The 17156-nt window shown below is 36.6% G+C and overlaps 1 pseudogene; it reads right to left on the bottom strand.

The window, feature by feature from the left end:
• The window catches only part of LOC103667718, a 23451-nt pseudogene extending 18306 nt beyond the window's left edge, over positions 1-5145 (bottom strand).
• Between the last annotated feature and the right edge of the window lie 12011 nt (positions 5146-17156).

Genomic DNA, 17156 nt, shown 5'->3' with positions numbered 1-17156 from the left:
AGGGATGTAAAAAATGTTTATTTCTGAAAACAAAAAATAAGTCCTTTTCTCCAAAGTTGTATAGATTTCTCATAATTACTCCGTCAAAAAAAAAAAAGGGAAGATAAAGGAACAGTCATATGAGGTAGGTCTCTGTATGGAAACCAAGTAAGAGTGAATGTACACATATCGATGCAGAAACAGATCTAGATACAATATTGACCTTGTAACAAATTCAAAGATCTATCACCTATCTATCTATCTATCTATCATCTATCTATCATCTATCTATCTATCTATCTATCTATCATCTATCTATCTATCTATCTATCTATCTATCAATCTATCTATCTATCATCTATCTATCTATCTATCTATCTATCATCTATCTATCTATCATCTGTTATTTATTTACTTAAACAAGCTGGACATCTTGGTTCAAAAACCTCCAATAACCTATTCAGGTTATTTTTGTCCAGTGCAATAAATATCAAAATAAACTGACCTAATTGAGATAAAGTAAGGCAGAGTCTTGTGGAGAATACATAGCCCCTTCCCCTTCAATACAGCCCACCCAAATTCTTTGTTTTTACACATATTTAGATGTCAGTGTACATTCAGAATAACTTTAAAGAAGGCAGAAAACACAGGAGGTGAAATGCTTGGGTAGGCAGCCACTCCAGACACTGTGTAGGATGTTTATTTCAACCAGAGATGATCAGAGAGCAAGAGGACATTTTAGAGTTTATACTTGACGTTATTTATGAAATTATTCATTATGTATAAAATTATTTTATCTTAAGTCTGTTTGATTAAGATCTTTATCTGTTCGTTTGGGTGACGTTGTGATTTCGGGTGTTGTGAGGTAGATGGTGGGTGTGCCATACCCAGCACATACCCACACGCCCATCTGCTCCACGGCTCCCCTTCTCCTGCCATTCCTGTGCTCAAAGTCTGTTGCCTTAACTCAAGGTTTCTGTTTATTACTACAAATAATTTCTCTGCATGGTTATTTGTTCTTCAGCTTGCCGCTTTCACTTTATATCTACCTATCTGATTACCACAGTTGCAAGATGATGGATTGAACATGTTACAGCCTGTTTCCCTTATGTTCCTGGTTCCTAAAAATGGTTTAAGAAATGGCAATAAATCCAACATTATAGCAAAAAAAGACAAGGATATAGTTTATTGGCCCACACATTGTGAGAATCCTTGGAAGTCCAAAATACTTAAAGGAGAATTAAGGAACGAAATGACCATTGAGAAGGCCTGAAGATTATTGCTGCAGAAAGACAGAATCGGCAGCAGGGAATGGGGCAATCTGGAAGTGTTTGTGGTCACCGGGAGCCAGAGCCAGGCTGCTTTGTTGGGAGAACCACTGCAGGAGCAGCCGTATCTCTCTCCTTGCCCGTTAACTACTGCCTCACCATGGTCCAGGCAGCAACTATGAGGGGTTCTAGATGCAGAAAATACAAGAGTTAGAGTTAGATACACATGCTTGAAACTCCTTTTGAAAAATGAGTTTATCATACGGGGGTGCCTGGGTGGCTCAGTCGGTTAAGCGCCTGCCTTTGGCTCAGGTCATGATCCTGGGGTCCTGGGATCAAGTCCCACATCGGGTTCCCTGCTTAGCAGGGAGTCTACTCTCTCTCCCTCCGTCTGCTTGCTCTCTTTCTGTCTCTCTCAAATAAATAAATAAATCTTTTTAAAAAATTATCTATCTTAAATTATATATGTAGACATTAGTTCTATATGCCTCAGTGAGTTTATATTCCTTAGATAGCATAGAAGGTTCAATTCTTTTTTTTTCTTTTTTTTTTTAAATTTTATTATGTTATGTTAATCACCATATAGTACATCATTAGTTTTTGATGTAGTGTTCCATGATTCATTGTTTGCGTATAGCACACAGTGCTCCATGCAATACGTGCCCTCCTTAATACCATCAACAGGGTAGCCCATCCCCCCACCCCTTCCCCTCTGAAACCCTCAGTTTGTTTCCAGGAGTCCATTGTCTCTCATGGTTCATCTCCCCCTCTGATTCCCCCCCCCCTTCCTTTTTCCCTTCCTTCTCCTAATGTCCTCCATGTTATTCCTTATGTTCCACATATAAGTGAAACCATATGATAATTGTCTTTCTCTGCTTGACTTATTTCACTTAGCATAATCCCCTCCAGTTCCATCCATGTTGATGGTGGGTATTCATTTCAACACTTTTCCTCCCAGAATAGGGAAAAGACAAATGAGATGTAAAAAAGAGAAAATGAAACATGGCCCAGAAGGGTAGAACAGTGGGTAGCAATAAAGCTCTCCCCTTTTTATTGCTCCTGATTTGAAACTCAGCTGTAGTAGAATAAAGAGGATCTAAAATTTAATTTTGCTTCTGTTTTGAAATTTTTATTTTATTATGTTACCATTACCATTTAGAGTGATGTAGAAGGTAGGTATCTTTTACCATTTAAATATCGGTTACCTTAAAATTTTATAACAGCATTTTAAATCAATGCAATCTCATTTTCACTGAGCCATACCGAGAGTCAGAGTGATATTTGGAGTTAATCAACTCCTCCCCCGATTCCCAATTATCACCATTTCAGAAAACAGGTATCTTTCCGTAATATATTATGTTCACTGAGCTGGAGCTAAGAAACAAAGTAGCAAATCTGAAGAGTTAACCAACAGTCCCTCTCCGGCTCCCAAATTATCTTCATTATTTTAGTAAGTTCCTCATTGTGCTCTTGACAGATGAGTCTTCCTGTGTTTTTTAGAATATTCTAAAAACTCATGAATTGCTATGAAATGATTATTGTAGACACTTTTTTTTTTAGATTTTATTTATTTATTTGACAGAGAGACAGCCAGCGAGAGAGGGAACACAAGCAGGGGGAGTGGGAGAGGAAGAAGCAGGCTCCCAGTGGAGGAGCCTGATGTGGGGCTCGATCCCAGGACTCCAGGATCACGCCCTGAACCGAAGGCAGACACTTAACAACTGAGCTACCCAGGCGCCCCTATTGTAGACACTTTAAACAGGTGTACAGAAATACCTATGATAAACCAGCCATATGTGTTGAATGACCTTTCAGATTTAGCACAAATGACTGGCAAACGCACGTAAGAAAACAGACTTTTCTGAGGAGCTCACATGGGAGATACTGTACAACTCAGGATCATTCATCAGAGAAGCCGGAGCTGGCATTAATTTTAGAAACTTGTTAGTATAATTCTTCAATTAATTGAATAAATAACCTGAAATTTATGGTAATTAAGTGATATATGGAGTTCTGTAGTTGGTGGCAGAATCAAGACTAAATCCAAGATATTCTCACTCTCAATCCCGTGTTTTCTCACAACGTTACACTGAATGAAGACAGAAAAGTGATTGATGAGCTATGATTATTTAATTCAATCTCCCTTGGTTTGAAAATACCAATTCAATATTTTATTTAAGCCAACTGATACTGAAGGGAGCAAATCCAAACTTAAAAATATTGAAGGAAGGTACTATTCAATCCATTATGCAGTTAATAAATATATCTAGAAAGTAAGTTACATATTACTAAGTAATTCATCTTCCCAAAGACATGAATTCTGCACGTTATGCTTTCCGGTTAATAGGACAAACTGTAGCAAGTAGATAGGTATGTGCATATTTTCCGAAGTGTTTATTAAAGCAGTACAGCAACTACCAAATAAATGTTCTGAGAGCAAGGAGTTCTAATTTCAAAGGAAGTTTATTGACTTCGATTCAGTTTCTTACAGGAAAACCTTGGGGAAGGAGTATCTAAGAATTTGGTGGATGAGGAAAATTGTAGAACTGAAACAGAGGTGGAAATTCAAGAGGCTGAGGAGAAATAAGATTACAAAATTACTGTAAGAAGTACTAGAACTTTACACTTTCTTTAAAGTTTTGTCCAGGTCTGCCCATGTTAATGACAGTTGACAATTACTTTAAAAGTGTCTGTTGCTCTTATTGGATTATAAGAGGTAAAGCTTACTCTCTTTAGAAGCTGTTTTTGACGTTATGTTTGTGAGTCTAGTGAGGACTGAGATGACCTGCAGCCCCAAAACTTAACTCTCTGGACTAAAAATGAAGGCTGCCTCCGTCAACATCACTTTATTATTTATTCTGGAAAATTCTTTTCCAGGAAGGTAAAGACATAAACCAGTAAATGACTTCATTGTTTGCTTCAGGATCTTCTCCCAAATTCAATTATCTAAAAGGAATGTCCTTGGGGCACCTGGGTGGCTCAGTAGGTTAAGTGTCTGCCCTCAGCTCAGGTCATCACCTCAGAGAGCCCCTTGTGGGCTCCCGGCTCAGCAGGAAGCCTGTTTCTCTTCCTGCCCCACCCATCCATTTGTGCTCTCTCTCTCTCAAATAAATAAATAAAATCTTTAAAAAAAAATGAATAAAAAATAAAAGGAATGTGCTCAGTCAGGCTTTTCCTAGGACAACAGTTTTGTTTATTTAAGCAGGTAGCCTTCTCAGGACAGTAGATTGCTCAAATGGGCAAAGAGGTCACTCGTCTGAAAACTGGTCCGGAACACTTTTCTAAGACCCTTACCTTGGTTTGTCCACAGATCCTAAACCATTATATCAAAAACTGCACCCAGTCCAAATCAGATTCAGGAGCTAAACACTTGACTTCAGCCACTGAAGCCTTAAATCCTAGAAATAACTATTTCCCATGTTCCCGCTTTAAGAAACTAAATGTCTCTTAAGGTGATGCATTACCTTACTTTAATAAGTTAATCAGTGGAGCTTTCCTTAACCAACATTTTACTTTCGTGTTCTGTTTGGGGAGTTGTCAGCTGATATTACTAATAGCAAAGAGAACTTTCCACCAAAAGAGTTGCAACTACTGTATTATTCAGAAGCTACACCCTAAAGTTTTTGCAAGGATGTTGATTTGCTTATTTTTCCATTATCACTTATTTGTTTAACAAGATGTTATGTAAAGTGTTTGTGTCAGAAATCATTATAACCAGCATTTGTTGTCCTTCTTTCTGATGATCACTCTATAGGCATCAGTAAAATACAGCTGCTGGATTCTTCACCACTGCCGAAGGGCTGGGACACAGGGCAGCTTTGCCCGGCTTTCTCCTCCTTCGCTCACACCTTCGCTTAGGACTACTTGCCCCAGATGCAGCGAATGTCCTGGCCATCATGCTGACTCTCAACTCAGCTCATTTCTTTGCTCCCCTTGGGGGCACGAAGAGCTTCTGTTGACACCAAGAGAGAAGCTAGGAGTTTTACTGAAGGCTTACTCCACCTGACTGAGCTCTGAGTTGAGTTTTCCTTCACGCGACATCATTTCAGGCTATGGTTATGGAGCCAGGTAAGAAACATTTCTATCCTTAATTCCAAATGTGATTGTAGGTGGGGGAAGGTAATCCCCTCACCCTAGGAATTTCCCCGAACCTACAAAAAAAGCACTGTATTTCCAGGCAGAGAGAGGTGACCGTGGCACACTTCTGACCAACTGCCTTCCCTGTATTTTATGTTCCTTCTTGTCACAATCCAATAAGAGTAGAGAAGGCAGGATCAAGGCTGGCTTCACCGGCATGTGACCCGTGGATTGTACAGGGCCCCACACTTGGTTTAATACCTGTTGTCACTGTCTTGATATTAATGATTTTTGATCAAGGGACTCTGCATTTTCATTTTGTAAATTGCATAGCTGACCCTGGGCAGGCTTCTTCTTTATCTTTTTTTTTGTAGACGCCATGCCCCTTATGGAGAGCCTTATAATCCAGGGTCAAATATAAGATAAAGAATTCTCTAAAATTCTCTCTTAACAATCCTGCTTTTTTTTGCTGCAAAGTATTGCTGTCTATCTCATTGAAGAATCAAAAATCCACGTATAGGTAATGAAATTGCAACAACTCTCCCTTTTGAAGCCACTTTTTAATAATTTTAACCTCTAGCTGATCCAAGGCAGAAGAAATCTGGGACTCTTTAAGGAAAATGTCAGATGTATAGAAATTCAAAAGAGAAAATCATATTAGTATAGTTTTAATTTTATACAATTGTTAAAAAAACAAATTAATTGGATTAAATATTGGCAATAAATATGAAAGTTTCATCTTTTGTAACAAATACGGATTAATAAAAATAAGATAAATGCTACAACAGAAGAATTAAGAAAATGTATATAAATACCCCATCAATATGTAAAATAGTAGTCAAGCTTGATTAAAAAAAGAAAGGCAAATACAAGAACATATTTTATTTGCCACTCAACTGTAAAGTAATTTTAAGGTATAAAAGTCCCTTCAAGTTTGCCAGTATCCATTCTCATCTCTTGCTGCCGGTGGAACTGACTACAATATGCATAAATAACCCAAACTTTCATGTCATTTATTCAATTTCATCCAGTAATCTCACTTGAAGTAATTTACCATAAAGATAGGTGCTGTCAAACAGTTATGTATAAAAATATGCACACCAATGTTATCCATAGTGCAGACAGTATGACACTAGACATGTAGAAATAATCAGAGATGCAGTCCACAATTTATATATAAAGATGTTCACTATAGTGTTATTCATAATAAGGACAGTTCCTACCTTTGTGTATAATGCCTTCTTGAAAATATGTATGTATTCTGAATGTCAGTAGGATGAAAAACAGACTTACATAGAATAAAGAGGTTTCTATTCCATGAGAACCAGAAATATTATAAATCTCTAATAAAACCTTGCCAAAGTTACAATTTCAGTGAAATACTTCCCAGTATCCTGCTTTATATTCTACTTTGTTTCAGTTTTGTGTTGAGAATGATACTTTTTCTTATTAGTTTCTGTGGTTGTTTCATTCTTACATTTGTACATAATAAAAAAGGAATTCTGAAATACAATAAAGTCCTCAATTAGTTGCACAAACTTGAAGAACCAAAATCAGATAGGCTAATGTTTTTGTTCATTATCTGTTTACTCATATTAAGGATTCAGTTCAGTATATGAGAGGTGTTATAGGGAAAGTAGCACATATTTTATGAAAATTTGGATTTTTGAAAATGAAATATGTAAGTCAAAAACCACCTCTGGTTTAAAAAAAATACAAATACTCAAAGTACTCAACATAAGTTTTGAAATAGGAGAATTATAAATAGGTTACGGGAAAGACTTTCAATTCCTTGGAATAATGAAAGAGCTATTCCAGGTGGAAAATATGGGCTTTCTGGACAGCATATACAAATGTGGCTATTTTAGGAGCAATTAGACTGTAATTGAAGGAAAAAGTTTTCCTCAACACTTTAGGATTCCTGGCTGAGTCTGAAAATTAAACTGACAAAGACAGATTCATAAGAGAAGAAAATATACATTTATTTAATATAGTTTTATATGACATAAGAGACTTCATAAGGAAATTAAAACCTGAAGAAACAGACCTGAGTATTTTTATGTTATGTGTGATGAAGAGTGGGCTGTCCTATAGCAATAGGACAGGTAAGACAGCGTGAGGTAAGTGGAGTAAACTGGGAAACTTAGCAAGACTTGTTTGTTCAGATTCTTCTCGGTGCCTTTTTTGTCTTCACAGACAAGGATGCTCCTTTCCTCTGGGTATTAGGAAGGCACCTCTCACATGAGGGTTTTACGACCTGTCTCAGGAAAGAAGGTCAGAATGAGCTTTCTGCTTCTACTATTTTCTAAAATGTCTTCACCCTAAAATATTTAATGTGCCCAGGTGCCATATTTTGGGGTAGTGTGCCCTGAACTCTATCAGAAGATCATCCCAATGATGAGTGGGCCTGGCAGGTCACAATCATGGAAGAGACAACGTTCCTGTAGACATCACATCCTAGAACTTTCTTTCTTCACCCCTTTGAGTAGAGTTGCAGCTGAGGTTTGTGATAGGGCTGGCATTCCCATGATTCAAGCTATTGGGCCTGAGTTAAGGCAGATTTTTTTTTCTCCAGGGTCTGGTAAAAAAAATTAAAAAAAAATTATATATATATATATGTGTATATATATACACATACATAAAACTTTGTATTAATAACACACACTAATAATAAGTTTTCGGTACAGATAAGAAGACAAATGATAAATTTATTGTAAATTACTGGAAGTTTTCCTTGACATCTCTATTTCCAGGATGTTAACATAAATGTCAAGCTCTTATATATTCCCTTAGCACTTCCTGTTATATACAATACTATCAACTGTCTATAAATGTTTATAGTTCTCCTGATTTCTTGTAAGCTCCTTAAGGACAGAAAATTTGACTGCAATATTTTGTTTTATTCTTAGCACCTAAAAGGGTAAGAGGCACATACAATGTGTTTGACAAATATCTATTAAATACACAAATAAGTAAGTAAACATTTGTTGAGCAAATGAGTGATTGAGCTCCAGCTGGGAATTTCTGGAAATCTGCTTAAGATCAAACACTCTGGCCTAAGACTTGCCATGATCAGCTCATGAATTTGCCATAAATTAACCCTGATGCTCCATGTACTATACTTCATTCAGGCCAAATTAGCCTTGGCAGTTATATAATTCTCAAAATGAACTATACACATTCAATTTGTTCTTTTATGTATGTCTAGAGCTGATAAAAGAACATAATAGAAAATAATTATTTAATAAATGTTGAGTTGCATGGAAATACAGGGAAGGAAAGCTTTTCCTCTACCCTCTTGGTTTTTTTTTTTTTTTTTATGAATAGTATATGAATTTATTTGACAAAAGACAGGTTAATGGGAGGAAAAAAAACATGCAAACTGATTTTATGTTAATTTTTTTTTACATATAGAAGGAATTCACAAAAAAGAAATGAAAAACCCAAAGTAGTGGTTAGACTAGACGACTTGCATACCATTTTAACAAAGGAATATAAATTGTGGTAAGGTAACTAAGAAATATATGGTAAAGAAGGGTTTCTTAGTAAGGGTTGTAATGAGGACTAATCTCAGGGTCATCTCCAGTCTTATTGGAATGGAAGGGGCAACATCTTCATAAATGGAAATTCATGTCACATTCACAAAGGGAAATGTAGGCCCTAATTTTAGGCAGAAATGGTAGAGCAAAGAATCTTCCTATGTGTACTATTTCTCAATTGCCCTCACCTCAAAATAATTCTTATGCCAAAGTAGCATCATTCTGGAGTGGGTTATTCTGCCTCCCATTTAAAATTCCCCTTTTGTGAACATTCTAGCATTTGCTAATATTATGTTTGCAGTAGATTGGGATCAGTCCCATAGCCTTCAAAAGAATTTATAATGTCAGGGACGTTATATTTTAGCTTCCAAAATCTCTCATTTATCTCTTCAGCACACTTGTTTACACTTGGTCTCCATAGTCCAAGAGAAAATAATAGATATTAAGTATTCCTAAAGTCTGTTCTGGAGAAGTTCTGTGGATCAATAAATATGCTTTGTATGGGGAAAAAAAAAGTTTAAGTCATTTTCATGGACATATGAAGTGAGAAATGATTCAAAAAGAAGAAAATAAAATTATACCTCTAAGTTATATTGGTTTATTTTTCTCTAAGCCTTACTATCTCAGTGTGCTGCATTTATTTCTTGAAAATTAAATTTCTTGAAGGAGAATGTCATTCCAGGCCTTCTTCAGTTGTCCTCCGATATTTGCATATAACTGCCATTCCAGTGAATGTGGGTTTTGCTTAGCAATTAATCAGTGTCAGGATGCCTTCCATTGTAGAAAGTAATTCACATGCAGATAGTTTCCTTAACTTTCCTCATTGAATTCCAAAAAAAAAAAAAAAAAAAAAGTATGAAGCATCTGGATTTTTGACATACCTCTGTCTCAAAAGCTGAAGTGATAATGTTTTCATTGAAGAGATGTAAAACACCTGGGGTGTTAACATTTAATTGAAGCTTGTTTTTTTGAAAGAACAGAAATGAATTTGTACTTTGTCATAAATCATTTCCCTGAAGATGCAGTTGCTCCACAGAAATCAGACAATAGAACTGTTGCCTCATTTGATTTTTAGCCAAATGACCAGATTGAACAATATCTAACAAATATTAATGTGATTGTAATGAAAACAATTAAAATACAAATAAAAACTATCTTGTGATAAATGTATATTTCATTCAACAAAAGCATATATTGTGTATATAATTTTTACTTTTACTTTTTTCAGTCTATAATACCACCTGGCGATATTCAAAGCCAAGTGTGCCCAGAATAATCTTGTCTCATTGAATTTGGAAGAATGCAAATTGTGTTATTAAACTCTCTTACATACAAACAAAACATGTAATGGCAAAGAACATTTTAATTGGTTAAATGTAGAAAACTTCAGGATGGTAGTCTTGGTAAATCATACCATTTTAGAAAGGGAGTCTTTCACATTTTAAATTAAAAAAATAATAAATAACTGAAATTGTCAATCTTCTTTTCTATCTCCCTTGTCCATGACACTAAATAGAAGCTACAGAATTATACACAAAATTTTTATACACAAAAATTTAACATCACCTGTCCATGAAATAATGTAATTTTTTCATCTTTATTTCTGATAAGTACTGAGAATATGTGCAGGAGAAAATTTTAAAGGTAAAATTATGATATAGAAATATAAAATGAATACATTTCACAGATCTTATTTAGCACAATAGTTAGTGTGGGAACTGGCAAAGTATCAAAACTGGTTCAAAGGAGAATTCAAAAAACACATTTGTAAAGACAAATAGAAATACTGAAATGAAGGTGGAAATATGTGCAAATTTGGCCAATATCCACAGGGCAATAATCAATTACATTTCCACTGGACAAAGTTCATTTGCATTTCTAATGAAAGTAATTATTTACATTAGTATTAGTTTTCCACAACTTACAGAATTATAAAATACATTGAAGATCATGAAAGGCTAAAATAATCTGAGTGTTCTGGACAAGATAATACCAGTAATCAATTTTGCCCATTTCAAAGTCTTTTACAGTTTTTCTTGATATATCATATTTGAATACTTGCCATCTATTTATATGTCGGGGAGCAAGAATTCCTGTCCCTTCAAAGGTCCTTCTAGCTGGACTAAGAATCAGAAAGGCATGAGACAGACTAACAGAGGAGAATCAAATTTAATAGTGTACACACATACAGGGAATCCACACAGACACGGAAATTCAAAAGATGGTCAGGCAAAATGAGGTATATGTGTCATCCTGAACTAGGGAGAAAGAAGTAGGAGTCAGGGACTTCAAGGGAAAGGAATGTAATTCACAGGACAATAAGAAGAACAGATGTTTGGTGATTAGATGTTTGTCTTGCGATACAGATGGGTCACTCAGATAAAATTTATCTCTGCTAATAGAAAGATCCTCAATTTAGATTCTTCTATGTAGTTAAGGGAGGGGCAAAAGTGTCTCTTGAGCCTGTAGGGGCTTGATTGCCTTCAGCTCAGAATAATCTTACCAAAGTGGACCATCTTGGGGTGACATGCTCTCGGCCCCTACCATATAATAAGTAACTGCAATTAATCTTTACCAAGGATAACTTTAAACTTATGATGTGGTACACAAAGGGAGAAGAAAAATTAGTAAATTTCCTTACAACTTAGAGCCCATGGACAAGTACTTTGAAAAAGACAGAGTGTAATTCCTCTAGGGACTCAACTACCTGGATGTTGACAATTTGCTAAGGGCGAAAGGCAATCTTAGCCCAACCCCCAGGATCCTGTAAGTCTACTTTAACATATAAAAAGTTCTTTGGAAACTTCCTTTATCTCAACCCCCCCAGGATACATGTTGGCAATCACCTTCCAAGCTTATGACCCACTTATGTACATCTGAAGGGTCTCATGACTAAGGTTTTATTAGACAGTAATAAAAGACATTTTCCTAATAATAGCCCCCTCAAGGTCCTGGAAACCTTGCTTCCAAAAGTCCTTAGATACAACACTATCCTTATCCCCCTCTCAACTTGAAAATATATAATGGACCACTCCTCAAGACCACCGTGCAGCTCTTTCTGCCCACATATCCTCCCCTGTGCTTTAATAAAACCACCCTTTTCCACCAAAGACATCTCAAGAATTCTTTCTTGGCTATCGGCTCCGGACCTCACCAACATTCTAAAACTACATCACTTGGCAACCCATTTGGGACACCTCTCACTCTAGAGAGCTTTCTTTCTGTTCTCACCTTCACTTAATAAATTGTCACTTCACCCTTTTGTGTCCATGAGATTCTTTCTTTGAATCCACGAGACAAGAACCCTGAAAGCCTGAAACACATCCCACTTCACACGAGCACTTGTGTAGGTGTTCGGTCTTCCTTTATAATAATTTTTAATGTAATATGAGAGAATACTATGAGTTGTGTTAGGGATAAATTAATTTAAGTGTTCCTAACATGATAAAGCTTGGGATCCTCCAAGGTATGAACAAATTTATTTTGTGATTTATGATGTGGTTTATACATAGATGAGTTTATCTGTCAGCTATCATGTGAATGTCCCCCTGAAATTTTGCAATGTGGTAGACTTGGTTTATTTGGCTAAATGCAAATGTCAGGGGTAACTGAAGCTTTTTATCAGATTCTTAGTGGGACCCCACAATTTGTCAAAGGTTAAAAACTTCTACTCCAGATCAAAATTATTCTGACCTACTTGTCTGCCTGATATTATTTCATTCAATCTTTTGGACTATTTATAGCAGGAAAGACAGCTGGACTAGCACAGACACTCAAATATGCTGGCACGACAAACAGATTTATCTGAAAATCACCCCGGGAGCTCACACTGGGTTGTCTGGATAGTGAACTATTTTGGAGAACCTTGATCTTCCCACTCACACCTCATTTCATCAAAACTGGGTGCATCATAATTGCGTTTCTTACAGGATTGATGGTTTCTTTTCCCAAGTAGGAGGACCCGAATTGACCCTTACCAGACAACTCCTGAGAAGCATTGGAACCTTTACCCCATCTGTCCATCATGCCAGTTGTTTGATTATTTGCCATTTACCACATAAGGAAGGAGAGCAATGGGCTGATGGGGTACCTCTCCTGGAATGCAGATACACACTACCCTGGCTGTAGAGAGCCCTGGCATGATGCCAGTCTGTGTGATGCTTTCAGAGGACCTGTGTCTTCTATTCTTGATGAACCTTGGTTGCCAAGTTCCTCAATAAAATCTATTCCTATTTCTCAACCTATGCCATAGAATGCTATGGAATTTTTGCTCAGTGCTAGGGAAATACAGTTGGTGATGCAAAAGGGACATAATTTTATCAGAAGTGTTGATTGTAAAGAGATCAAACATACCTCAATCATCATCATAATATATACGTATTCTCTGATTTTTATAATATTTATGAGCCTGCTGAAAAAAATGTGTGCACTTTAAGGGTTCAGAGATACATAAACAAGTATGGTGAACTTGGGGGATGGTAGCAGAAACTAAGTGGTAGAAAGACTACGGTGTCCTTCTGGCATGACCCACTATTAGAAAAGGAGATAAGTATGGACATCAGGACTCAGCACCAGGGGTGAATTCAGGGAGAAAAATATTATGGGGTATCATTTGTATACATCCCTATCTCAGCCTATTTGCCAGCTATGTGCACATCACGGGCAAGGAAAACTTATAAAGCAAACGAACAACAACAACAAAAAGTAGTTTTACTTAAGCTTTGGGACCCTAGTAACTATTAGGGAGCAAAAATATTCTGTCCCCTTCAAGGTCCTTTTAGCCAAGCGAAGAATTAAATTGACATGAAACAGATTAACGGGAAGGAATCAAAGTTAATAGTGAACCTACGGAGAACAAACATGGAAATTCCAAAGACAATGAGGCAAAGAAGGTATATACGTCATTCTGAACTAAGGAGAAAGGGGTAGGAGACTGAGACTTCAAAGGGAAGGAATGCAATTCACAGGAAGATTTTAAAAAAAGAGTAAATGTTTGCTAGGCCACTAAGAAACAATGGGACATAGAGGACTTTGATCAAACAGGTCTTACTAAGTTCCAACCTGTCTATCATACCTAGTTTATACCATAATGTAGTTATCTATGGTGATAGCTCTCTTCTTGGAGCAGGTCTTCTATCGATCTATCGATCTATCGATCTATCATCTATCTATCTATCATCTATCTATCTATCTATCATCTATCTATCTATCTATCTATCTATCTTTTTTTTTTTTTTTGGTATTTGAGGGGGAGGTAAAGAGCTTTTCCTGAATCTACTGGATTTTGATTGCTTTTTAACTCAAAACAATCTTCATGCCGAAGAGGCCCACTTCGTGGAAGCCCTCCCTTGGCCCCCAACATAACTCGGATGTAGTGACGCTATAAAAAGAATGGGTCATAAAGAGATAGGAGAAACTTTTCTTCCAACGCTAGAAATTATGCACAGTTTGTCCAGAGCATTAGAAGGCATTTGTCAAATGCCTGAGATGAGTGACATTTGTGAGAACAGCAGACAGCCGAGGGAGATCAGTTACAAGATGAAAAGAAGTACAAGTGAGCTCTGAGCCATCACCTGGAGCAGCCCAGGAGCAGTGAGGGAGCAAGTATGTGGGCTGTTCAATAACAGAATGCTGGCAGTTCAGCTAGTGATGACAAGAATTTCAAGGGCAATAACATAATTTGACCTGCCTATCCAGAAATGTTTGCATGCATTGCCATGTAAACAGAGGTATAGATTTTGACATCAAATTACTTATTACAACAAAAATGGCATAATCCTTATTGTATACACCTATAACTCTTTCATTTCTTGGATGTATCTTATATACCTTTTTCAAATCGGTATCTCGGCATCATCAGACTCTAAACTCACAGAGCTTAATTTGAAGCCTGGGTTCTCAACATACTGAGAACACCCTCACTTTGGGCTTTGCACCTGTGGCTTCCTTAGCCTGGAAAGCCCTTTCTCCATTTATATGGTTTATATCATTCTTTGAAACATATCTCTACTCAAATATCACCAAGCCCTCCCCCTTTTAATACAGTTCCCTATTCTCTCCCCCACTTTTTTACCCATCCCTCTGTAGCAGCTGGCCTTGCTTCTTTTTTCTTCTTAGCACTTAGCACTACTCACCTTGACATTATGCATTTATCTGTTTTTGGTCTACCTTTCTTGTTAAATGTGAGCTCCAGGAGAATGAGGACTTTGTAGGGTTTATTATCACCATATTCTTGAAGGCTGAATATAAAGTAGGCCTTTGATAATATTGTTAAAAGGATGGTTGCATCAATTATTTATCATTCACCAATAATTGGTGATTATCAATGGTATGACTTTCTCATAACCAAACTTGTCCTTCATACATAAAAATGGGGATAATAATGCTACATAGCACATATGGTATATGTGAAGATAAATGAGATTATTTTACTAATTATAATGACAGCTAACACTTACTATGCACCGTGCTAACTTCTCTTTTACTCATCTCCTCAACCTATAAAATAGAGACTACAGTTAAATCCACTGATATGTAAGCTGAGGTCAAAAGAGTTCAGAAGTGACAGGCATATGATTTTATCTCAGGCAGTCAGATTCCAGCAGGCTCTCCCCAAAACTACACTATGCCATGTCCTTAACACATATAGCATGGGCTCAACTAATGCTGACTAATGTTGTTAGTAACATTATTGTTGTTGTCATTGTCTTATTCTTTTCATGACTGTATAGTGTCCCATCACATGGATATACTATATTTTACTTAAATTCTTGATTACTTTATTCAGGTGCTCCCGTTTTAATAAATCATTACAAGCAATGTCTCAATGTAATCCTCTGTGTATGTCTGAGAAAATATACCACTACAAAAAACTTTCAAAATTGTAATAGGCAGGTCATTTTATTTTATATTAAAGATTTATTTATTTGAGAGATAGAGAGAGTGGGGAGAGGGGCAGCGGGAGATGGAAAGAATCTCAAGCAGACTCCTCACTGAGCATGGGACCCAACATGGGGCTCGATCTCATGACCCTGAGATCATGACCTGGGCTGAAACCAAGTCAGATGCTTAGCTTCCTGAGCTAACCAAGCACCCCTAAGCAGGTCATTTAAAGTTTGACAAATCTTACCGATTTCTGCTTTTGAGAGATTGTGCTTTTACTTTTTGAGTCCCTAGAGAGTATCTCACATACAAATTTGTTGGTCACTTATGCCTTTGTTTTCATCATCACTACTTCATTTTACATTAGTTTACTAATTACTATTAAAAATTCACAAACTTACAGTCTTTGTAAAGCCAAAACAAATTTATCCTATTTGTCTCAATACCCAAACCATTTTGTTTGGCTTTGCTGTTTTCTTTAAAAATCTGTTCTATCTTGGGGCACCCAGGTGGCTCAGTGGGTTAAGCATCTGCCTTCGGGTTGGGTCATGATCTCAGGGTCCTGGGATTGAGCGCCACATCAGGCTCCCCGCTCAGTGGGGAACCTGCTTCTCCTTCCCATTCTGCTCCTCCCCATTGCTTATCCTCTCTCTCTCTCTCTGTCTCTGTCTCTCTCTCAAATAAATAAATAAAATCTTAAAAAAAAATCTGTTCTATCTTTTTTGAACAATTTCATTCCAAAAGAAAGTTCCCAAATTTATGTATATTTTAATGAAGATGGTGCTAATGTTTTCTCCACTTGATCTCAAAATTTCTAAGTGATTATAAAAACTTCTAATAAGTTATGCGCTATTCATATCTGTAAATATTTTTGGAGGCTTAGCCTAAAGTTCTAAGCAAAGCAACCTCTGGAGTGTTTACTAAACAGCCATAAATGTGCTCTCTGACTTAATATTATTTCACAACATATTTAAGCAAAAATAAAAGAAGAATTTAGAATATACATTACCTTAAACATCAAAGATCACTCAAGAAATAAACATGCTTTATTTTATTTATTTTTTTAAAATTATTTATTTATTTATTTATTTATTTAGGGGGGTGAAGAGTGAGAGGGAGAGAAAGAAACTCAAATAGACTCCCCACTGAGCCCCATGTGTGACTCCATCCCAATACCTTGAGATCATGACCTGAGCTGAAATCAAGAGTCAGATGCTTAACCAACTGAGCCACCCAGGTGCCCAAGAAATAAACATATTTTAAAGTCAAGATATACACATCATGTTTATGGTCTCCAGCTCATTGAACGGGGCAGCAGGAGTCACTGTAATCCCTTCTTGAAGAAGACATGCCTTAGCAATGTCACTACAGAGATTACTAAATGCTCCTATAAATACTGAAAACATTTGAG

The sequence above is a fragment of the Ursus maritimus genome, unplaced genomic scaffold, assembly GCF_017311325.1.
Source record: "Ursus maritimus isolate PB19 unplaced genomic scaffold, ASM1731132v1 scaffold_1, whole genome shotgun sequence".
Lineage (NCBI taxonomy): Eukaryota > Metazoa > Chordata > Mammalia > Carnivora > Ursidae > Ursus > Ursus maritimus.
This window is presented reverse-complemented; position numbering and strand designations above follow the sequence as displayed.